Source organism: Lissotriton helveticus, chromosome 2_2 (genome assembly GCF_964261635.1).
Source record: "Lissotriton helveticus chromosome 2_2, aLisHel1.1, whole genome shotgun sequence".
Lineage (NCBI taxonomy): Eukaryota > Metazoa > Chordata > Amphibia > Caudata > Salamandridae > Lissotriton > Lissotriton helveticus.
The window spans coordinates 395918837-395943526 of record NC_136060.1 but is presented as its reverse complement, the minus strand read 5'-3'; the positions used below and the strand labels follow the sequence as shown (position 1 = coordinate 395943526).

The 24690-nt window shown below is 50.4% G+C and overlaps 1 protein-coding gene across 6 annotated transcripts in view; it reads left to right on the top strand.

Moving 5' to 3' along the window:
* TACC3 (transforming acidic coiled-coil containing protein 3) overlaps positions 1 to 24690 on the top strand; it is a 475241-nt gene that overhangs the window by 230459 nt on the left and 220092 nt on the right. The gene's annotated exons all lie outside the window — the stretch shown is intronic.

The window sequence follows — 24690 nt, the reverse complement described above, 5'->3', positions numbered from 1 at the left end:
CTATTTGAGCGACAGTGGGCTATAGACTTCAGTCCAAAACTTTAAAGTAATGTGAAAGTCCAATAGACCACCAACCAGGTGGCTAATATTGGAGCCTGATTATGCCACTAATGGAAATAAACATTTACTTGGCTTCTAAAAAAGGAAATATTTGTAACCACAAGGTGCTCCCTTAAGCAGTAGGTGGGGGTCTAACCGCTTGACAATAGCGTTGAAATCGCATAAATAAAACAGACTGAAAATCTAGAAACGGGGCTCAGCACTACACAAAGACTTATTTTTGGGGGGTTTACCACTTAGTGGGATCTGCCAATAAAAAAAAAACTCCTTTGGATAAGAATTGCATGCTCCAGGATATGAGCTTCGAGCCACTGGTTTGGAGGCGGTACCTGCTTGAACAGAGTAAGACTAGGGATAAACGGAATTCAGATCGGTCTGGTTACCTGCACAACTGGGGTTGTAGTATGGAGAACACGTTCAGTGTCTTCCTGCAAGTTAAGGCAGTAAAATGGTTTGTGACTGGGATAAACTGCATACATTTTAAACAAAATGTGCATGTGGGGAGAGAATGGAGTCTGAACATTAATCTCCTTGATGGTGCCCTTTGTTTGGATGTTAATATCATTAGCCCCTACTGACTTTTAATTAAGCCTTTCTCCATTTCCTACCAACCATTCCAGATCTTAGAAAATGTTGATTTGAGTTGTATGTAAATGCTTGGATATTGTTGCATTCACTTACTTTAATATCTTTTTCTGATGTAATATTTGATGGTTTCTTTTTTACTTACATGCTTCCAAGTGGTTGACATTTTGTTTTAAACAAAAACTGTTAATACATGCAAAAGACTGTGCTGTTTACACCGTCAGGCTGTTTCCTTTACTTTCTTTTGCACAACCACAGCAAATGCCTCCCCCGCTCCCTATTGGTGGGAAGATTCTACCACAGAGATTGTTGGAAAACGAGGCGGCATCTGTGAGGCCTGCACAAATAACATGACCACATTTGTCCTTCACTGGGAACCAAACACCCAATTGTAGCGCCTGACTCTCAGAGGGTAGCTTTGCAGAGCAGTCTGAGGCTTACTCAATGGAGGTGGTATGGGCTACTAATCGCCATTATCTGAAAGAGACACGTTAGTATTAGATTCCTTACCTTAGAATATCCCCAGGCGTCAGACTGGATCCGGAAACTTTTGCGTAGCAGTACCCTTGCGCATCGGTAGGCGTCGTCTGCGGCTCCGCGTCCGTCATCGGCGTCGTGGGCGCCGTGATGACGTTGTCGGAGTACGTAGACGCCGCCTCCGCGTGCTGACGTCGGTTCTTCTTTTTTCCGCGCCAGCAAGCGCAGATCTGGAAAAAGCAGTAACCCTAGTCATTTTTTGACTAACTTTTTTGATCACTTTTGATTGTTCTCGAAGTCTTTCGACTCCGAACGGTGCCGTAGGGATGCCCGGCTTTAAGCACTGCGATGATTGCGACCGCCTGATGTCGGTCACGGATCCTCACCGTGTGTGTTTATCGTGTCTAGGCGTTCATCAAAAAAAGGGATGAGGAATAGTTGTCCCGTTCAGTTCCCCAAGGACAATATTAAAGTAATCAAGTAGAAAAGGACACTTGTATCTACAAACCCATTGGTTCACTTTGACAACCCTCATAGAAGCCAGAAGTTTTTTACGATGCGGTATATTTGTTTGTCCGCCCCTCTTCTAGCGACATGGCATAGTCATTGGGTAGTCAAATGTAAGGTATGCCTGCCTCACCCGAGGCACCTCTGGAGAGTGTAGAAGTGTCCAGAGATCAAAAAGATAGGTGCAATGGCCAACCAGTGAGGGTATAGTTAAAAAACAGTATAAGCACCAAAACAAATTTAATAAAGAAGGTGAATACTGTAAACTAAAAGCCAATGGATATATTCGATAATCGTGTGACCAGATTATCATATACGTTGTTTTTAAAAGTCGACATGTTTCAGCTCCTAAAAGGCCCAGAAGGGTCGGTGGAGCTTTCGTCAGGACGTACACACAGAATTGTACTTACACTACTCGTGCAGTATTCGAATGCTTAATAGGCAATCATGGGAATATTATCCTGTATTTAGGAAACAAAAACAACAACATCATGCTGTTCAATTGTAATTCTCAGTGTAATTTCACATGGAGTTTCGAAGCATACCAGACTGTTCACACGCAGTCTCCATCACACTGTATCCAATGACAAAGTGTAATTCTAAAGGTGCACAGTGATTAGTGCAAATAAACTAACAAAATGGTGAAACACGGGTGTAGGAAAAGAGAGGGCTTTTGTCTCTATCAAGGACAATGGAACGTCAGTTTTATGTCAAGGAAATCTTAGTTGAAAGAAATGTGACGCCTGCGAAAAAATAAATAAAAGCCAGAATTGCGCTTCTTTTTCTTATACTTATAATTCCCAGGCATCTAGACTAGCACAACGTAAATAATACGTGAAGCCAAACACAGTTATCAATGTCTGTACAACAACACTCACAGGCACACACGCTACAGTAATGCGAGCACTTGGATGTAAATAAATATCGGGCGTTTTTGTTAAGTGCCTGAATGCGAGGCGAAAATCACTCCCTCAGCCAAACACAATTCTCAATGTCTGTACAACAAAACTCTCAGGCACAACCCATGCAGTAATGTGAGCACTTGGATATAAATATCGGGCGTTTTTGTTAAGTACCTGAATGCGAGGCGAAAATCACTCCCTCAGGGTGCTAAGAGCCGCCGTTTTGTGGTCACCGCTGAAAATAATGAACACAGCTTAAAAGTAGCGAGATACACCGCCTGGACGTGTAAAGTCCACGGGGGCCTCGCACTTACCGACATATGTTGTGCGCCGTGCTTGTGCTGGCTCTGCCCCTGGAAGCGCCGGGGTAGGCCAGGGCAGCGTATTATGACAGACGGAGTGGAAATAGACGGTGTCTGTCGCTTTTAGAAGACAGACTGGCGTCTAGGATGGTAACTGGGAACACATTTGGACCATTAAATCTGGATTAACAAATTTTACAAATTTGGAGGTTAACAAATTTAACCAGTTTAAATATAAACCGTCTTTGTGATTATTTTTGTATATATTTATGCTCAAAACACGCTAGGATAATGTACAGTTGGTGTTTTGGCTTACAGAATAAGGATATAAATAAAGCTAAAAATATATCCAAATATATTAGAAGGCGCCATGAGTGTGCCGCACTATGCTCAATAACATGCCCAATAGATATGGTGTAGTGCAATCATCATGTTTTTCTATTTTTCAAGAGGATACCTTATTTTCTACAAAAATGGCAGAATAGTTAGATTTAAAATAAGGTGTACTCTAAATGAATTCCTCAGGAAAGAATTCAGTAGAAATGATGCCACGGAATGTTATCGTTCATCCCTGTTACATGAGTCTTAAGACGGTTCACCCATCTTTGCTCCTTTTCGAACAAAATTTGTTCAGCGTTACTATCTTTGTTTTGGAGCATCTCGAGAATTGTCCATCTCAGTTCATCGCATGTATGGCCAGCTGTAACGAAGTGGGCGCATAACTTAGTGGTGTTCTTCTTAAGTCTCACGTTACTCCTATGCTCTCCCAGTCGCACTTTCACCTTTCTGCAGGTCATGCCCACATATTGTTTTTGACACGGGCAGGTGATTAGGTAGATCACATGACTGGAGTTACAGTTCGTGTGTTGACGTTGGGTCCATAGCAATTGGTCAGTAAGTTGTAAAGTTTTTGTTGGCCTTGTGAATTTACACACTCCACATGTCCCGCAGGGGTAATGTCCCGTCACTCAATTTTGTTCGAAAAGGAGCAAAGCTGGGTGAACCGTCTTAAGACTCATGTAACAGGGATGAACAATAACATTCCGTGGCATCATTTCTACTGAATTCTTTCCTGAGGAATTCATTTAGAGTACACCTTATTTTAAATCTAACTATTCTGCCATTTTTGTAGAAAATAAGGTATCCTCTTGAAAAATAGAAAAACATGATGATTGCACTACACCATATCTATTGGGCATGTTATTGAGCATAGTGCGGCACACTCATGGCGCCTTCTAATATATTTGGATATATTTTTAGCTTTATTTATATCCTTATTCTGTAAGCCAAAACACCAACTGTACATTATCCTAGCGTGTTTTGAGCATAAATATATACAAAAATAATCACAAAGACGGTTTATATTTCCCGGCGTCGGACCCTCAGGTGTCGCCTCCGGCGCCGTCCCCCGGTCCCACCTTCGTTCCTGTTCAGCCGTCGGGACGGCCCCGATGGGCGCCGCTCCAGACGTCGTTTGGTGAGTTTCACTTTTATGAACAGGCCCCATTAGTTGAGAACCCTGAGTTTCAGGAGATGGGCGATGAAGAGGACTGGGAGGGGTCTGAGGACCCTCTGACCAGAGAGTGTCAGTCTCATGAGGACTGGACAGGAGACCTTGGGGAGGCCAGTGGCCTGGACACCTCTCCAGACACTGGTTTTGTCTCCCCTCCTACCGTGGCTTCGGAGGAGGGGGCAACCTATAGTGTGGTGCTGATGAGGGCTGCCAAGGCCTTGGGCCTTGAGCTCCCCGTCGCGGCCGTGAGGACTAATCTCCTCACTGAGGTCCTTAAACCGCAGTCAAGCTCGGCCGAGCCTCTGCTGCCCTTTAATGAGGCCTTGACCGACGTTCTTCGCGGCACTTGGTCCAAGCCCGCTACGGGTTCGCCCGTAGATAGGAACGTGGCCAGATGCCACCGCCCAGCCCCGGGCGACCCATGTTTCCTGTCCACCCACCCCACCACCGAGAGCCTGGTCATCCAGGCCTCCAATTCCCAGACCGCATTCCCGTCCGCCCTGCCGGACAGGGAATCCAAGAGGTATGAGCAGTATGGAAAGAAGATATTCTCATCCCTTAGTCTGGGTCTGCGGTCTACCAACACCGCATGCGTCTTGGGCCGTTACACCCACTCTCTGTGGGATAAGGTTGCGGACGTGCTGCCAGAGTGTCCGTTGGAGGTACGGGCCAAACTCGGCCAAGCCCTTGTGGAGGGCCGGGACGCAGCCAAGTATTCCATTAGGTGTGGGCTGGATAGCACCGACTCGCTAGGCAGAGCGATGGCAACGACGGTGGCGGTCAGACGCCACGCCTGGCTGAAGTCCGCCAACTTTTCGGCAGATGTCCAGAACACACTCATGTACATGCCGTTCAATGGCCGTCGCCTCTTTGGCGACAAAGCAGACCATGCGCTCGAGCGCTTTGAGGACTCCAGGGCTACGGCCAAGTCCTTGGTCCTCTCGGCCCCACCCCAGCAATCGGCTGCTTATCACTCCTTTCGTGGCCACGGAAGGGGTGCACCCACACATGCCGCTAGCCACGCTCCGCAGGGCAATACCCAACGCGGTGGCGGCCGTAGTAACCGCCGTCCGGGCGGTAGGGGTCAACGGCGAGATCAGTCCACACCTTCCCCCGCAGCACCCGCCTCAAAACCTTCCTAGTCCGTGCTTTCAGGCCCATGTGACGCCAGTGGGGGGCAGGGTTCGCCATCACCACCTCCACTGGCGCACTGTCACTTCGGACAGGTGGGTGCTGCAAATCGTCCGAAGGGGCTGCTCCCTCCCCTTCGAGGCGACTCCTCCAGCCATGCCACCGCAGAACCACGTGCACCGGGGGATCATTTGCGACTTCTGCAGGAGGAAGTTACGGCCCTCTTGGCCAAGGGGGCCATCGAGCGCGTTCCTGGGCCAGAAGTAGGGTGTGGTTGCTACTCCCACTACTTTCTGGTACCCAAGAAGGGCAAAGGGGGCCTACACCCTATCTTGGATCTACCGAACGTCAACGGCTTCCTCCGGAAGGAGAAGTTCAAGATGCTGACACTGGCTCAGGTCCTAGCTGCCCTGGACCCCGGAGACTGGATGGTAGCGTTGGACTTGCAGGATGCTTATTTCCACATCCCCGTCCAGCCGGCCCACCAGCGCTACCTGCGGTTCACGGTTGGCCACGAGCACTTTCAGTTTACCGTGCTCCCCTTCGGCCTTACCAGCGCCCCACGGGTGTTCACAAAGGTGATGGCGGTGGTCGCAGCTCATCTGCGCAGGTTAGGGGTTTCAGTCTTCCCCTACCTCGACGACTGGCTGTTGAAGGCGGGCTCGCCCCAGACAGTCGTCGGCCACCTCCAGACTACGGCGGATCTCCTGCACCAGCTGGGGTTCTCCATCAATGTGCCGAAGTCACACCTGTGCCCCTCTCAGAAGCTCCTCTTCATCGGAGCGGTTCTAGACTCGGCGCAGTTTTGGGTTTATCCACCCGAACAGCGGGTCCGGGATATTCAGGCTCTGATTCCCATCTTTCAGCCGTTATCCCGGGTCTCGGTCAGGTTGAAGCTGCGGCTTCTGGGGCTGATGGCCTCCTGCATCCTTCTGGTGCATCACGCCAGGTGGCGAATGCGGGCTCTGCAGTGGGACCTGAAGTTTCAGTGGGCCCAGCATCTGGGCAACTTGTCCGACCACGTCCTGATCTCGGAGGGCACTGCGAGACAGCTGCAGTGGTGGCTCACGGTCCGCGATTGGGTCAGCGGCAGATCCCTCTCCCTTCCCCAACCGGAGCACGTAGTTGTGACGGACGTGTCCCTCCAGGGCTGGGGAGGCCACATGGGAGAGGCGGAGATCAGAGGCCTCTGGTCTCTGGCGGAGGCCCGGCTCCACATCAACCTTTTGGAGCTCCGGGCAATTTGTCTAGCACTGAAGGCATTCCTCCCCTCTGTCCGGGGGAGTGTAGTGCAGGTGTTCACGGACAACACCACCGCCATGTGGTACTGCAACAAACAAGGCGGGGTGGGGTCGTGGACCCTTTGCCAGGAGGCTCTTCGCCTTTGGCAATGGCTGGAACGCCAGGGCGTGACCCTGGTGGCTCAACACCTGGCAGGTTCTCTGAACGCCAGGGCGGACGAGCTCAGCCGTCAGTGCATGATGGATCACGAATGGCGTCTACACTCGGACGTGGTGCAAGGCCTCTTTCAGCGATGGGGAGAGCCTTGGTTAGATCTATTCACCACCGAAGAGAATGCGCAATGTCATCAGTTCTGCGCGTTGGAATTTCCAAGGCGGCACTCGCTCGGAGACGCTTTTCGTCGCGAGTGGAGTTGCGGTCTGTTGTGCGCCTTTCCACCTATACCACTTCTGCCCAGAGTGCTGAAGATCAAGCGCGACCGGGCCCAAGTCATCCTTGTGGCTCCGGACTGGGCGAGAAGGTACTGGTATCCAGAGCTACTCAATATGTCAGTCGATCCCCCGGTTCGTCTGCCTCTTCAGGAGGACCTTCTGTCGCAGCGGCAGGGGACGGTCCTCCACCGGAACCTGTCCAGTCTCCACCTCCATGCTTGGAGATTGAGCGGCCATTTGACTTGCCTCCTGAAGTCTGTAACGTCATTCTGGCAGCCAGGCGTCCCTCCACTAAGTCGGTATACGCCTGCAGGTGGAACAGATTTGTGGCATGGTGCACAGCAAAGGCTGTGGATCCTCTCAATGCCCCTCTTTCTGAGGTTCTTCTCTTCCTTCTTTCTCTTGCCCAGCAGGGCTCTGCTCTGGGCACTATCAAGGGCTACCTTTCTGCCCTTTCAGCCTTCTTAAGGCTACCTGATCAACCTTCTTTGTTCAAGTCCCCTATTGTAAATAGATTTCTTAAGGGCATCACACACACGTTTCCTCCTGTTCTGTTTGTGATGCCTCAGTGGGACTTGAACCTGGTTCTTACATTTCTGATGTGCCCTCCCTTTGAGCCACTTCACAACTGTCCTCTTCGCCTTCTGACTTTGAAGACTGCTTTCATGGTTGCCATCACCTCTGCCAGGAGAGTGAGTGAGCACCAGGCCCTTTCTTGTACTCCACCTTTCCTTTCTGTCCATCCGGAAAAAGTGGTGCTGCGTACCAAACCTTTTTTCCTGCCCAAGGTTGTCACGGCCTTCCACATCGGGCAGTCAACCTTCTTCCCGCCTCCGCATCCCTCTAAAGAGGAAGAGCGGCTCCACCGTCTGGACCCAAAACGTGCGCTCTCATTTTATTTGGATCGCACACGCCAGTTCCGGGTGGATGACCAACTCTTTGTTGGTTATGTGGGCGCTAAGAAGGGGAAAGCGGTACATAAGAGGACCATCTCCCGGTGGATCTTCTAGTGTATCCAGGCATGCTACTCCTTGGCTAGGAAGGAGCCCCCTGCTGGATTACGGGCTCATTCTACCCGAGCCACGGCGACTACCACTGCCCTGGGCAGGGGTGTGCCCTTACAAGACATCTGTCAGGCAGCTACGTGGGCATCGCTGCACACGTTTGCAAGACACTACTGCCTGGACAGGCAAATCCGGAGGGATGGCTTCTTTGGCCGTTCCGTCCTCCACGACTTTCTGGTGTGATTATTGGTTCGCAGACCCACCATCGGGGTTGGTATTGCTGGGGTATCTATTCTAAGGTAAGGAATCTAATACTAACGTGTCTCTTTTAGATGCACAAGTTACTACTTGTGTAACGATATATCTGTAAGAGACATTAGTTAGTATTAGATTCCTTACCGACCCACCCATCCTCCCCGTTCTGCGAACCAATATCTAGGGTTAGGGTTGTCCCCTTTCAGGGCCCTAGTTTCAATGGCACCAGTGTTGGTTTTTAACATGGCTCTGCGTTTCTGGCGCGGAAAAGCTGTGTCTAAGAACTGACGTCAGCACGCGGAGGCGGCGTCTAAGTACTCGACGACGTTATCACGGCGCTGATGACGGACGCGGAGCCGCAGACGACGCCTACCGACGCGCAAGGGTACTGCTACGCAAAAGTTTCCGGATCCAGTCTGACGCCTGGGGATATTCTAAGGTAAGGAATCTAATACGAACTAATGTCTCTTACAGATATATCGTTACACAAGTAGTAACTTGTGCTTCAGGTGAACAAAAATAACACTCAATTGATTGTCTAGTCTGTACTTTGCTTTATAAAAGTAAGAGTACATTTATTAAACACACACACTACTCAATACTATGCACCAATTTACAAATGTGCATAAGCTGCTGGAATTACTTTGTGACGTATAACATCTCCACTTGCCCCGTGTGGGGTAGTGTCTAGTACCACCACTCCCATGTATGCACATCATCTTGCCCCAATGCAATTAGTTGAACACAACCTTGGGTGTGGGCCCTGTGCACTGGCACCATCCCAGTGGCGACCCACCCCATTACTTCAACAAACATTAAAAATGGGTACACCTACTTTGGCGACACATGACCCTGACTGAGCATCTCCTACTGACCATAAGGTATGCACCTCTATATCTTAACGGCTAGCAGTCTGGGGTCGTCACCTAAGTGCAGCAGCAAGAATACATGTTTAAGCACAGTTTAGAATGACAGGACTCTGCACATTTGTGGATCATTAGAATGCATTGCAATTACAGCCCCTAAAGGCATCACAGATGAAATCACAGGATTAGCTTATGCAGCCAGACACCCTAGCAGGAATGTCTGGCAACATAACCCCACTTTGCTTATGACATCCCCTTACATGTACTTTACATTAAGCACGTGAAATTCAGTCCCTCTAAGGGAAATTACCATTAGTAAATGCATTTCAGTGCAATTACACCTCTTTGCCTCCAGGGGATGCCCTGCTCAAGACATCCCCAACTCAGCTAGTCACTCCATGATGCACTTCCTAAAGCACCCCCAGCTGTAGAACAAAAGATACAGCCTAGGAGGTGATGCAATCTTGGCTGAGCCCTTGAGGGGTTGTTTCTTTTAAGTCCCCTGGAAACCTATGGTGGGACTATTCTCTTCTGCTGGGGGTGAGACTGCGCTTCTCCAGCAGCTCCCCCCAGCACCTTTTCTCAGTTGAGGGTGACCCCCTCCTCTGGGGGGCCACCAAACACCAAAACGATCCTTTCCCAGTGCCCTGCAAGGCAGTATAGGGCGCTTCAGGCTCCGTTTTATGCATATTTGATGAGCAGCTCTCCCGCTGTGCCGGGGAGAGCCGCGCTGAACTGCTGGAGGCTTCGCCGCATCTTCAAGTCTGTGGGAGGCCCGGTCCCACCTGGCCCCATAGGTAAGCGTAGGGAGCCCTCCCCCGGCCGCTCCTCCTCTTTTCCAGGGCCCCCGACTTGCATCTTTGCGGGGGGCGCAACGGGGCTCCCGTGCCTCAATCTTCGGTGGGGGCCAGGGTTGGCTCCTGGCCCCCATGCAGAGCTCCTTCACGGGGAGCGCGACGGCGCTCCCTGTCTTTACTTCTCATTGGGGCAGCCCCCTGGACCTGATCCACCCTGGGGGCATCCCTGAGACCTGCGGCGAAGCCCCACGCGCTTTGTCGTCTGTCTTCTCTGTGGTCAAAGGTCGCCTACGTTCCAGGGGCCATATCTCAGCTCCTGGGGGTCCGATCTGCCCCATTTTTGCGTCTTCTTGCTCCTGGTGGTGCCCTTCAGCCACTGGGAGCGCTCTCCTCCGCCCTCCAGGTCTCCAAGAGGGTGCATTCTGCATGGAGCTATCTTCACTGGCTCCCTGCGCCATCCTTTCGCCTGGCTCTCCTCCTGTTCCTCTCTTCTCCCTGTGTAGAGGCCCCTGCTTCTGCGCATCGGTCCTGGGCTCTTCTTATGGTGCTGTTAGGGTCCTGGGGGTCAGTCAGGGGGTACCTCCTTCCAACTGCCCATTGCCAGGCTCCAGCACCTCCCGCCTCAGCAGACCACACCCCAGAGAGAGCTTCTCTTTCTGTAAAAGCACTTTTTAAAAGTTGAGTAGGGGGCTGGCAGGAAGTCTGTTTGCCCTATCACACGGCGACACATCACTTCCCTGCCCCTGCTCCCTCCTTTCTGCCCAGGCCTCTGGGTTGGTTCAAGATAGCGCCGACCAGTGTCTCTGGCCACATGGTCCCCTTTCCCCCAGTGCTGCCATCACCTTGGTTCAGCTTGGTGCCTGGCACCCTGCGACAGCTGGCGATGGATTAGCCTGTAGCTCCACCTATCTTCTCTCCTTGGAGGGAAGATCTTCGCTCTGGGAAGAAAGGTCATTAATCTAACCTGGCGGGGCCAGACCCCTGCCAGTGACTCAGAGAAATGACATTTCTGATAGATACATCTGCCGTGTGGATTTCTCACTTTGTGAATATCCCCTTGCGTCCGCAACATTCGGAAATTCTTTTAGTAGCCTCGCGCCGACGTGGACTTGGACGTCATAGAGACACGGCCTCGCACGCGACTCCGCTGACGTCACCGACGCCTATAATGGGCCCACGCCGGCGTAATGACATCAGTTCCCTTTTTTCCGCGTCGTCGACGCTAACGGTTATCGGGAATCTCAGTAGCCAACTGATACTTTGTTGTCTTTTTGTTGCCATTTTTCTGCTTCTCTGTATTCTGTCTCTTCGACGAGGACTTCAAAGAAAACCGGCTTCAAGCCCTGCAGGGAATGCGGTAAAATGATGTCTATTACCGACCCGCACGATGACTGCATCTGGTGCTTAAGTTCTGACCATGATGTGGATGATTGTTCCTCATGTCGGAAGATGAACCCGTAGGCCTTGAGGGAAAGAGAGACCAAGCTCCTGGTGGCAAAGTTGAAAGCTGGGAAGGAGAAATCGTCGAGGTCTCGTTCTCGAAGGGCGAGGTGAGATCGAAGTCGAGGTCTGGATCTCGAGAGGGGTAGTCTTCGAGGTCGGCTTCGGATCATGCTTCGAAGTCGAAGAAGCATAAGAAGAGGAGACATGAGTCCCGACGTCGTTCCGGTAAGGAGTCTGGCTCGAGGTCACCGAAGAAGGTACGTTCTAAGGTGGTTACTCTGGACGTGTCTGAACCTGAAGGTGAGGCCTCACCTTCGTAGTCGCGTGTACAGACTCCGACTCCGAATCAGTCTCCGGCCCCGTCCCCGAGAAGAGGAAGAGGTTCAGGAGGATGTGGATTCCGCGCCTATCGAAGAGCCGAATCCGAGCCATCCTCAAGGCAAGCCTGAGGGTTTTCAGCCACCCTTTCCAACCCCAGGCCAGGACCCATCTGCGTTTCTGAACGCTATGTATGGCGTCTTTTCTGGTGCACCTTTTGGTCCCATGGGTCCTCTGGCTTTCAGTTTAGGAGTTCCTCACTCCTATCCTCCGGCTCCGTTTATGCCTTATATGCCAGCTCCGACGCCGCCTTGGCAGTTTCCGGCTCCACCTAGGCCGTCGACGCAGATTCTGACGTCGCCTGCTCCAAGTCGTCCTCGAGGGCATCCCGCTGAACCATCGGATTAGATACCGGCGTCGATACCGAATCCGTCGGAGCCGCTGGTGGATCCGGTTGCGAGGCGTGTGAAAGAAAGATCCAGAAGGGAGGCTCAGCGCCTGTTGAAGGGGCGAAGGTACTTGGATTCACATTCTGATGTGGAAGAAGGTGGATTAGAGGATGACTGTTTTGAGGAGTTGGCTGATGCAGGTAGCCTGGATTTTTCTCCGGAGTGGGAGTTGCCCTCAGGCTCTGGTACGCCTTCTAAGGATGTCCAACCTTACCATTTGGTTATGAGGAAGGCTGCTGATCTTCTTCAAATAACTTTGCCAACTGTGGAATTTAAATCCAATATCCTCACTGAGGTTTTGCATTCTCCAAGTTCTGTGGTGGAGCCTTTACTTCCATTTAATGATGCCTTGACAGAGCCCATTTTGGAGGTTTGGAAGAAACCATTGTCTGCTCCTGCGGTTTCTAAGAGTGTGGCCAGGAGGTACAGGGTTGCTCCTGAGGACCCTGCTTTTTTGACCTCTCATCCTTCGCCGGAGAGCCTGGTCATTCAAGCTGCATGTTCTAAAAAGAATGTAAGTGACTTTCCCCAGGTTCCATGTGAAAAGGAGGCAAAGCAGCAAGATCAGGTTGCTAAAAAGACCTTCTCCTCTGCAAGTATGGCATTAAAGTCAACAAATGCCATTTGTCTGATGGGGAGATATGTGCATGCCCTTATGGATTCTTTGCGTGTTCTTGCTCCGAAGGTTCCTGATGCCAACAGGAAGGACTTTGAGGAGGTGATCTCAGACGCACAGGCAGCAGCTTGCCAAGTTATACAAAGTGGTCTGGAGACTGCGGACTCTGTGGCACGCATCATGGATACTGCTGTCGCTACTAGGTCTGCCTGGTTAAAATCCTCGGACTTTTCGGCGGATGTTTGTAGGAAGGTAGATCCCTGACTATGGTTGCCCCCTACTTTTTGCCTGGTGTTTTGCTGGTTTTCTGACTTAGTTGACCTGGGGCCCTGCTATTCAGGACCCCAGGCCCACTGCTCTCTCTGTAAAATGGATTCCATGTACCCTAGGTACATATCTGATTGGATACTGAGTCACCTTATCAGTCCCTGTACAATATACCTTAGGTATCCAGGGCACAGGTGTACCCAGGGCCTACCAGGGGCTGAAGCATGTATTATGCCACCCCTGGCTGGCCATCCAAAACTGACACAACTGGCTGCTTGACAGCTGGGGCAAGGTGGTGTAATCACCCTTTGCTTTAGATATAGTATTCCTATATCTAACCCTAAAATGGACACATATATTCCTATCAGTCACTCCTATGGCAGGCCTTATCAATCCGGAAGGCAGAGTGCTTAGAATAATGTGAAATGGTGCTCTGGCATGAGCTGAGCCCGTTTGCAGCTTGCGGAACCAAGTCCTAATAGCTGTTCCATGATAACGCTATACCATATACTCTTAAGCGCATTATGTACCTCGCGGTCAAATGCTAACTTTGGTATAACATTATCAAAACATGTCGAGGAAGGTGTCATACGAATTGGAATACTAACCCCTCGCCAATTCTGGCGACGGGGTTAGCATTCCACCCTTCTAGAGGGACACGACATGTATGTAACTGTGAACCCCGGTTAAAGTTAACTCAAGCCTCAGCTCCACAAAATGGATGCTGCCACCGAGACACAAGTCTGCCCTCCTGCTGCTGGGAGTCCTTCCAGCAACGGAGGCCTGGACAAAGGGTTTCCTGTCAGGGGCGGTGCCAGCACCATCCCAGACAGGATTTTGTGTATCCCAGGTAGGCAGGGCTTTAGAGGAAGGAGACTGCAAGTGGCACCCCGGTGCTCACTGTGCATAGGCCGGCTCAAACCAGTTCTGGGGGCACACCAGCCCCTGAGCTGGGGAGAGACCGGACAAAGGAGAGGGGTGTAACCACCCCCCTCCTAGTCCCACCCATTGGGCAGGACTTAGTCGCGTGCCAGCCCCTTTTCTCAGGATAAAGGTAGGAGCAGGCCCCCTTCCAAACTAGATCATCTTTGAATCCTGAAACTACTTTCTACGAAAGGAACTCAAGACTTCTTCCTAAGATTTCTCCCTTGTGACTAAGGAGTAGTCACCCTGCACCCGCAGGCACCATCCAAGCATCGCGGTTTGCTGTAAGTCTCTCCTCCGGATCAAGACTGCCCAGCTCGACGAGAACCGGCTTCCCTGGCACCTCTGACCTCTACCTGCATCGTCGGCCCAGCTGAGATTCGTGGGTGTGACGAGACCTCGAGGGACCGGCGATCTTCAGGACTGCCCGACGCTTGCCCAGCACGACCACCGAGGGATCCTCGAGTGAGTGCTTTAGGGGTTGAGAAGCCCTAACCCTGAGCAGCTCCAGCACCGAAGTCCAGCCCCCCAGCATCCACGAGATGTGCGTGGGGCCCTTCTGCTCTTTGCTGCTCACCTCGTTGTCCGGCTACTTGCCTGCTGGCTTGTGGCCCTCTTGACGACGCACCACGACGACAACACCGCTGGTCTGGTTGCTCCAGACTGGCTCTTGCTCCCCTCCAACAGAGGAGTACCCCAGACCCTCCTGGTCCACTCCAGACGCCATTTTGAGTCCACCGCATGGGCTTCCATTTGCCAAGAGTTGTTGTCCCAATCCTGGGTCCAGCGACGTCGACAGCAGATACCTCCGTGGGACAGCTCGCACCTCCATCCTGGTCGCCGACAACGCCTCCTGGTCCGAGAGACTGCAGAGCCCAGCGTCGCCCACTCACTTGGTCGAGGTGACTTCGTCCGGTGCCATCCTGGTGCCCACCTAATCACTGGCTAGTGATTCAGAACTTGGTCCCCTCTGATTACAGGTCTCCTTCACCGATCCAGGCTTGGATCCCTCCGAATCTCTTCACTGGTCGCCTGCCAGCAACTTCTTCTTTCAGGCTCCATAGACTGCAACGAGGATTCCCGACGTCTTTTCAGACCTATGCAGCCGCAGGCCCTGGGCTAGGTAACCTGAGCATTTCGGTGCTCCAGCATAGCTGAACTATCTAAGTGTCCAGATCCTTTTTCGTTTCAGCTCTATCTAGTCGGATTCGTCCGATAACACTAACTTTACGAAATCTAGTATCCATAGACTTTGTTCCGCATCCCGCGTGAGAGTGCACACTCTGCACCCGATCCCCCTAGGCCTCCTGCTAGTAATCTGAAGGTTCAGTAGTACAGTCCTAGCGATCCCAAAGCCTCTGAGATTAGTTACTTACCTGCTAGCATTTGGCATTCCACTTGTGTAGTATATGGTTTTCCGTGCCCCTCGGGCATTTGTGTAAATTGTGCGACTTTCAGTATTTCTTTAAGAGTTTTATATTGTGCTTAGCGCCCTGTCCTCATAAAGAGTCCAGGGTTGTTGTGTTATAAATAAATATACTTTATTTTCATAACAACTTGTGTGGTGTCCTTTCACTTGGTGTTCAAGGGGTAAATGTGATGGTAAAACAGCTGGCTTAACACGCCCTCTAGAGTTTAGCCTAAAGACTGCTCTTGTCCATGCTACTAGGATAGCTGGTCTATCAGGTTGACTTACAACCAATCATCAATAAGGGTTGTTTGGAATGATACATAGTGACCACTAGAATAGTGAGCACTGCATATCAGGCCAACTTCTCACATTGGTGGGCAGCGGTTGGGATTTGAGCTTGCTGTTGTTTTACCACACGTATCCTAAGAATATCATTTGAAAGATCACATAAGTACCAAGGTACATATAACTTAGCTTAGAATACTGAGTTCTACTGAACCAGCTGTTGTAGTTCAATAGGGCTTAGCACACCCTAAACTACAACTCTAGCAAGGGATCAGTAGGTAAACCCATAGTGTAGGTAGGTGCATCACTTACACCACACTAGAAGCATGTCTACCCATTGAGAGTCTTCAGAGACTCACCTGGTGGCTAGTGACCCTCCACAGGTCATCTCAAGATATGCAGCTCTCAGTTTCCAGGAGATGAGACAAGTGTGTACCTCCAGGAAACTGAAACAGGGGTCTAACCCCACCATTCCCTTTCTGATAGGTCTCTTAGAGACACATGATGCTAGGAAAGCTTCTCATGCAGATGGGAATATGCCAGCCTTAGAGGGTACCCTTGGTGATCCAGACCTCCTTGACACTGACAAAGCAGTTGAGGAGGAGGAAGAAGAGGAACTCTCTGGGATGAGGCAGACAACAGGCCTGAACTAGTCAGCAGACTTACTAGGGCCAACTTAGACCTACTTAGGGAAGGATCTGGGGGACCCCCAGTACTGACCCTAATGAGGCCTAACATTGGAGTTAGAAGAGATAGATCTCCTTCTAGGGACTCCAATAGATCTCTGCACTCGAATGCCTCTTCTCAGAGGAGAAGGATTTCTCCCCAGAGGAGATTGACTTCCCCTCAGAGAAGAGAACATGAAGCAAGGATGAAACAGGCTAATCTAAGGATTGAAAGGGAAGAACTTGCCCTGGCCAAAGAGAAGCGTGCCTTTGCTAGAGAGCAGCAGATGAGTGGGACAGTTCCCACTGGTGGCAGCAATCTCCCTAGAGATAAACAAAGGAGTTTAGATACTAAACACTTGAGTAAGATAGTGCCCCCCTTTAAACAAGGGGATGACATCCACAAATGGATGGCTGCTTCGGAGAGGACCTGCACTGTCCAGTGCATCCCCCAAAGTCAGTGGGCAGCTATACTGTGGCTCTCCTTTGAAGGCAAAGGTAGAGATAAGCTCCTCACTACTAGAGTTGAGGATGCTAACAATTACCAAGTCCTGAGGAATACACTGGTTGATGGGTTTGGCCTAACCACTGAGCAGTACAGGTTGCTGTTCAGGGACACCCAGAAAATTCAGTCTCAGGATTGGGCTGACTTTGTTGATTGTGCCACTAAGGCTTTGGAAGGCTTGCTACTGGGTAGTAAAGTTACTGACTTCACAGGATTGTATAATCTTATTATGAGAGAGCAAGTCTTAAATAATTGTCAGAACCAGTTATTACACCAGCACCTGGTAGACTCTGATCTGACCTCTCCACAGGAATTGGGTAAGAGGGCAGACAAATGGGTCAGAACCAGGATTAGGCCTAAGAACCAAGGTGGTGACCAAAAGAAGGAATCAACCAAGCCTCAAGAGAAGGGTGGGAATAAATCAGATCAAACCACATCAGGGCCCCAAAAATCCTCTGAGGGGGGTGGGTCCCAGAATCCTTCCAATACCCAAAAGAAACCTTATTGTCATACCTGCAAACAGGTAGGCCATTACAAAACTGACCTCAGTTGCCCAAGGGCCAACAACAATAAGGAGAACATACCCCCAAGTAACCCTTCCAAGCCATCTGTTACTGCTAGTAGTAATCCCCCAGGTGGTGGAAGTGCCCCCAAGAATTTGGGTGCATTTACTTTGGGAGTTCCTGGGGACTCTGGCCTAACCGGGTCCCCTGACTTAGATACTCTTGTCTGTGAAAATGGCATGGGGTTTGCCAACTTCACTGCTTGTCCCAAAACTTTGAGCAAGTACAGACAGGAGCCCCTCATCAATGGTATAAAAGTTGAGGCCTATAGAGATACAGGGGCTAGCATCACCATGGTGACTGAGAGCCTAGTCCCCTCAAGGCAACTTTTACCTGGAGCCACATACCAGGTGACCAATATTGATGGGGTGCAGAGAGATCATCCCATGGCAGTGGTAAATCTCAGCTGGGGAGATGTCACTGGCCCCAAGAGAGTGGCAGTGTCATCAAACTTGCCTGTAGATTGCCTACTGGGGAATGAGTTAGAGATCTCAGCCTGGGCTGAGGTAGAGCAAGAAACCCATTTCAAAATGGTAAACCTCCATGGTAAGGTTAGTGGGGCAGTGATAGCCACAGCCCCAGTCCAAGATGTCCTCCCTGAACAGGTCAGGAGGGCTGTGCCAGTCACAGCCCAATCTCAGACAAATTCCTTCCCAGAACAGGTTGGCAAGGCTGTGATGGTAACAGCCCATACCCAAACTGAGTCCCCTCCTGAAAAGGTTGGGAGAGTTGTGATGGCCACAGCTCAAACTCAGACAGATAATAGTGTTGTGAAGCCTGAAACTATGGATCACTCCACTCAGACAGAGAGCATTGGGGAGGAAGAGAAATCTCCCTCCCACCAGACTTTAGGAAAGGATCAGCCTCCTCAGGGAACTGATCTGACCCCTTGTGAAGAAACTGCCCCAGAGGTAGTCAGGCCTAGCCTGGCAGAACCCTTGATGTCAGTGGACCCTTCCAAGGTGGGACCCAGTCTGGATCAGGTAACCTGCCCCTCTCTACCCTGCCTCAGTCAGCCCAGGGCTGTAGAGGTCAGGGAGGCCAGTGGTGGACCCCAAAGGGCCCCCTTTCCAAAAGAATTCCCCAATCAGCAGATTAAGGGCACTGAAGCTAGTAGTCCTAGCCAAGTGAAAATAAAACAAACTCCTGAGGGATCCCCCTTAAAATTAGCTAGGGACCTCCCCCAGATGGACACTGTTGGGCACAGCCAAACCTGGGACCTAAGGGCCCCAAACCTGACCTGTCCCTCCAGTAAGCCAAACAGAGGGACCCAACCTCCAGCTTTAGGTAGCCAGAGGTTGACCCTGAGAGCTCAACACAACTCAGTCTTGGAAAGAAAGGCCTCTATGGTGGATAATGATTGGAGGAAGCTGAGCCCAAAATTAGTGGAGCCTCACTTCAGTACTCCATCTCAGCACCAGCCTTCTACTTTGCCAAAACACACCACAGGTAGAGATTCCCTATGATGGAGACCCTCAGATACCCTTAGGGTGAGGGATTGCTTAGTGGACCATGAGATGGGGGGTAACCATGCCAGTGCTGGTACTTCCTTATATGGCCACTTATGCAATATAGGCTTACCTGGTCAAGGATAGCCTTATCTCCTTTCGTTTGGGGGGGGGGGGAGGTTATGTAGGAAGGTAGATATTTATGAATGCTTCACCTTGTTAAATTACCTCTGTCAGCAGAGCTCAAAGGAATAGGTCTGCATAAATTGTTTGGCTTGAACCTTAGTATTCTTTTCAATGAACCTATAATAGAAGCCCATACCTACATAAAATGATGTTCGTGACTATTGTTGGTACCAAATTTTAGCAGCACAAACTCCTATTGGAAATTACTTTTTGCGGCCAAAGTCACAGAGTCTCGTAAACGCCCAGTTGACTGCCTTCATAGAAGAGAACTCCATTCTGGACGCCTCCCAGTTTGGATTCCCCAGTGTGAGAAAGTGGCTCTATATATACTGAACTAGAATGAAGTACAGTGTGTATAGAGTCCACCAACCCCAGAGTTATAACAGAGGTTAAAGTCAGAACTGACCTTACTCTCCAAAGTGGTAGCTTGGTCGAGCAGTAAGGCAGTACCAGAGGACAGTGTTAAGCATTTGTTTTACACAATCAGTCAGCAAAAGGTTTCACACACTCAAGGACTGAACTCCAGGCCAATTGTTTTTATATCCACAGATATAGGTTTTTTATTTTTAGAACCAACCGTTATAAAAATATACTTTTCTTGTTATGAGTTCTCTCATGTAATTACTTTGCAAAGGAGCAATAAAGTTCGTGCACACAATTAATACAGTATTGACAGTAAGCAATACAATCCTAAAACACACTATAGCATTGAGCTCAATGGGTTTTCCACATGTAAGTACTGTTGATTACTATATAGATTACTTTAGTAGTCCCAGGACTAGATCCTAGATTCAGTCCTGGGGTCTAAGCTGGAACCAGATTAGCAAAAACATTTTAGTTAAAGTAGTGATGTTTCATTAATATAAAGCTGTTTTAAAAGTTCACACTTAGAAACTTTTCAATGGAAATCTGACCATGTTATTCAATGGGAGAAAATTCAGGTTGCAGGTAAAGTACGATCGCGTTACTTTTATAACCCAGCACTGGTCTCCTAGGGCCAGCACTGGGGTCTTAACTCCAAACAGGTAGGTAATTGCGTTTCAGTATTTCGTGTGATTTTTAAAGAATATTTCAAGTTTTCAAAAGTAGACACTTAAAAGAAACTTCATAGAAAAGCAGACAATGGGTTCCTATGGAGAAAATACAGATTACTAGTAACCCCGCTAGAGATTACTTTTGCGGTTCTGTACTGGGCTGAAAGGTACAGTACTGGCTTCTCTCCTGATCACAGGTGAGTACTTCGGAATTCGGACTTTGGCTGATTTTATGTGAATATTTTCAGTTTTCAGAACTTCACACTTAGAAAATTTTCGAGTCAAAATGGGTCAATGTTATCCAATGGCAGGTAAGTAAATTACCAGTTTCCAGGTGAGTACTTGGTTGGTGAAGGTAAGGTTCTGGGCATAGACTCAGGGGTTCCCCAGGGTCAGGTAAGTACAGTTAGTTTACTCCCAGCGGCACGGGGGCGGCCTGCTGCATAGGTAGGTAGGCCCAATGATATCAAATGAGAGAAGGGGGGGTCTTCGGTTGGTGGCTACTGGCTAGCAGGTCACGCGGCTGTGGGAGCTGGGCTCCTGGTCACTTGCTCGGGGGGGGGGGGCGGGAGTAGGATAGGACACAGGGGTCACAGCCAGAGGCACTCGGGCGGCTGGGTGCAGGGTGCTTTTGAGCCGTCGGGCGCTCAATGTTATCCAATGGGAAAGGTTAAAAAGGAACAAAGGCTGCTGGCTCGAGGACGGAGACTCTCCAGGGGCAACTAGCACTTCGAGAGGTAAGTTGGGATCTTGGAGCACAGGTAGGTACCCCAAAGGGGGCTGTAGGGCGCCGGGTGCAGGGGTGTCTTTGGGTGTCGGAAAAGCTTACCCTCGGCTGTCGCGGTTGGGGTGGCCCCTTGTTCTGAGTCTGCAGGCGTCGGCTGGTTCGTCGAGGAGGGTCTTTAGGCACTGGACTTCGGGTCCCAGTCGCCGGGGGGGACGTCCTCATGGTCTTAGTTTGGTTGGGCCCGGCCCGGGCTCGGCGGGTGCAGAGTGGGCTGGTCCGGAGCTTCCTGGTTGGCACCAGGTGGGTTGTTGCAGCAGAGCCTCTGCTGATGGAAGTCCCAGTCTTCAAGAGGGTCAAGGCAGGCAGGTCCTCCGGGTGTCCCAAGGTTGCTGTCCGCAGGAGTTGCCGGGATTAAGCAGGAGCAGGTTCCAGGATCGACAGGCCGGTAGGGCTGGGGCCAAGTCGGTTGTTGTCGTCCTGTTAGCATTTGCACGGCGGGTCTTCTTCTTGATCTTCTTTCTTCTTTTCGTATCTGGATCTGAGGAAGGAAGGTTCAGGGAGCCCCTAAATACTGAATTTAGGGGCGTTACAGGTAGAGCAAAGACAAAGACCAATGGGTCCCTGCCCTGGGGTGAGTACACCCCCTAGCCTGCTCCTCTTCTGTGGGAGGGGGGCAGGAGCCTAGCTGTGATTGGGCAGGGCTCCCCATCTTCAAGATAGCTGGAGCCCGGGGTCGTGCTTCACCTAGTCTCCCCCACCTGAGGGGTGGGGTTGGCACAGGCTGGCACACCCCCTTCCTGACGGGGGCTGGTTGCTGGGTACAGCAAATGGTCTGGAGAACCTTACAGAGGCGGCATGCCTTTGAAACTTCCCCCTGCCCAGCCTTTGGGAGGAGACTTGGCACCTGGCCCAGGATGTGCATTGTTGCAGGCCCAGGAGAGCGGGGGTTCTCCTACCCAGGGGTCCAGCAACATGTCTGCTGTGTGGCAGCGTCTGCAGCCACTGAGCCCAGATGTGGATTGTAGGTTCGGGTTTTGGAGGGCTCTGGTGCATTTTACATTAAATCTCACACTGGCATCAGTGCGGGTTTAATGTGCTGAGAAGTTTGGTACCACACTTGTCCGTCTTCAGTGTAGCCATTATGGTGCTGGGGAGTTCGTAATGCACCTGTGCCCTCACCTCTGGCATAGGGCACCCAGCTAGAGGGGTGACTGAAGTATGCCAGGGCAGTGGGGTCTGTGGGCATGGCACACAGGGTTGTGTGCCATGTCGACTCTTGTTTTAGTTCTGTACTTAGGCACTCAGCCTGCAAAGGCAGTGTGTGGGTGCCAGGGTACAGGGCCCCTGAGGGTGGCACAATAAGTGCTGCAGCCCTCAGGGATCTTCTCTGGTCACCATGCCTTGGTTACCTAGGGGTACCATTTACTAGGGGCTGACAGGTGGCCAGAGATGCCAATTGGGTCTTCTGTTTCAGCATAGTTTTAGGGAAGGAACACAGGCCCTGGGTACCTGGTTGGCAGGAACCCAGGGCACACTCAGTCAAAGCACATCAACAGTTCAGAAAAAAGTGGGGGCATACCAATGCAAGAATGATGGCACTTCCTCACACCCAGCAACCACAGCACCGAGACCGCCCTCCTCGCCCCCATGACGACATACGCATGCTACTCGACCAGTGACACACCGCAGCCCTCATCCTTCCAAACCTCTTCGCAGCCTTAGACACCGTTTCTCATCATACTCTTGTAGCCAGACTGCACGACGCAGGAATAAAAGGTGCCATACTTGATTGGATCCAATCCTTCCTCTCTGGCAGACCTAGAGGATCCGACTCCCTCCCTTCCTCTCCAAACCCACGGAAATCAACTGCGAAGTACCCCAGGGATTATCACTCAGCACCACACTTCAACATCTACATGGCCCCCCTCACCGCCATCGTCCAACAGCATTGTATCCTACGCTGTCGACACCCAGCTCATTCTCTGCCTCACGAAGCATCCCGAAGACACCAGACTCTGCTTCCAGGAAGGCATGAAGAATGTGGTAGCCTGAATGAAGGACAGCTGCCTGATCTTCACCCACGCACTCATTACCAGCAGACTGGACAACGGCAACGCCCTGTATGCCAGAATCAACCAGAGTCTTCTGCACAGGCTCCAAACCATCCAGAACGCCGCAGCCAGACTTGTCCTCTGGACACCGCGCCATGAGCACATGACCCAACACCTACGAGGCCTCCAATGGCTCCTCGTCGAGAAGAGGGGTCACCTTCAAACGCCTCACCCACGCCTACAAATCCCTCCACAACTTCGGACTCAGATACCTCAACGGGGGAGTATCCTCGAACGTACCCAAGAGGAACCTCTGCTCTGCCGACCTCACACTGGCAGAGGTCCCCCGCATCTGCAGAAATAAACGGTAGGAGAGCTTTCTCCTACATCGCAGCCAACTTTAAACTAGCTCCCTGTGAACATCAGACGCTCCCCGACCCTGCACATGTCCAGGAAGGACCTCAAGACCTGGCTCTTCCACTGCTCCGGAGCCGCCCCCTTCCCTCCCGTGCCTTGATGCCCTCATGGGTGAGTATCCCGATATACAAACCCCTAATTGATTGATATATTTGCAATGTAATGAAATCCATCCCAGGATTGCTGCCGTGCATTTGTGTTAGCAATGTAGCAATCTTTCAATTGGTGTTAAAATTAAAACGAAAAGCATTTCAAGGAAACTCCTGTGCTATCACCTGTGTGAACTTTAAGCGAATGAAGGGCGACACTAATATTCCTAGGAACGTGGGTAGCATTTCAATATTTCTGGTAGAATTTCAATACTTCTGATTTAGTGTTCTTGACCTTAATTCCTTGCAGTGACTGAGTTTTTTCAAATTGCATCTCTACAATTCAAATGCAGTGCTTCTCTATTAAACAGGTAACACATTATTTGATTCCTACATTTAAGATGCTGTATGAATAATAGTGAATACAACAATCAATAATATATTTTTGTTTACACGCGTCTGCGATTTACAGCAACCATTCCAAGATGGTCCCACTTGCATGCAAGTGTGCGCTCATACAGTGGCCATCTGGAGAAAATAAACAAAGCGGTGCCAAAGCTAGTATCTTTCCAATGTCATTAGTGAATCCTATTGAACTTGGCACAGCTTGTTTGTTTTTTAAACAAATTTATGTAGTGAAGAATGAGCAGCTTAGGCAGATGATTAACGGGAAGTACACAGTAATACATGGTGGAATGAACTGACTCCGATTTAGCATAAATTGCAGTAAAATGAAAAGTGAGAGTGCATATAATTAGTAACATAAGAGTGACAAGAACTTTGTGTCATATGCGTGCTTACAGATAGGTTTTAGATTTATTTGAGCACCTTCATGAATGTTGACGATGGTTATTTTCCATCCACGCCAACAGATGAGGATCTGGAGCTATCCCACTTCTCTTCAAAACTGCGATTTAATTTTAGTTTAAAAATGTTTTCCTGCTATGTGCAAGGGAAGTGTCACCACCAAAATCGACATGGTTTAAGCCTTGTGGGGAATGCCACAAACCAATGTTTGACATACCTGCAGGTGATTTGCCTGTGGTCGTACCATGACCCCCACGGCCAGCAGTGACTGCACCTTGATGCTTCTCTGGCCTTCTGGGAAGCAAAGCTATTTGTTGCAAAGCTCTGGCAAGATCCCACATTGTGACCAGTTGAGATCCAAGATGAGGTCAGTCCTATGACTGATCATAATTGCGATTCAAAATGTTGGGTAA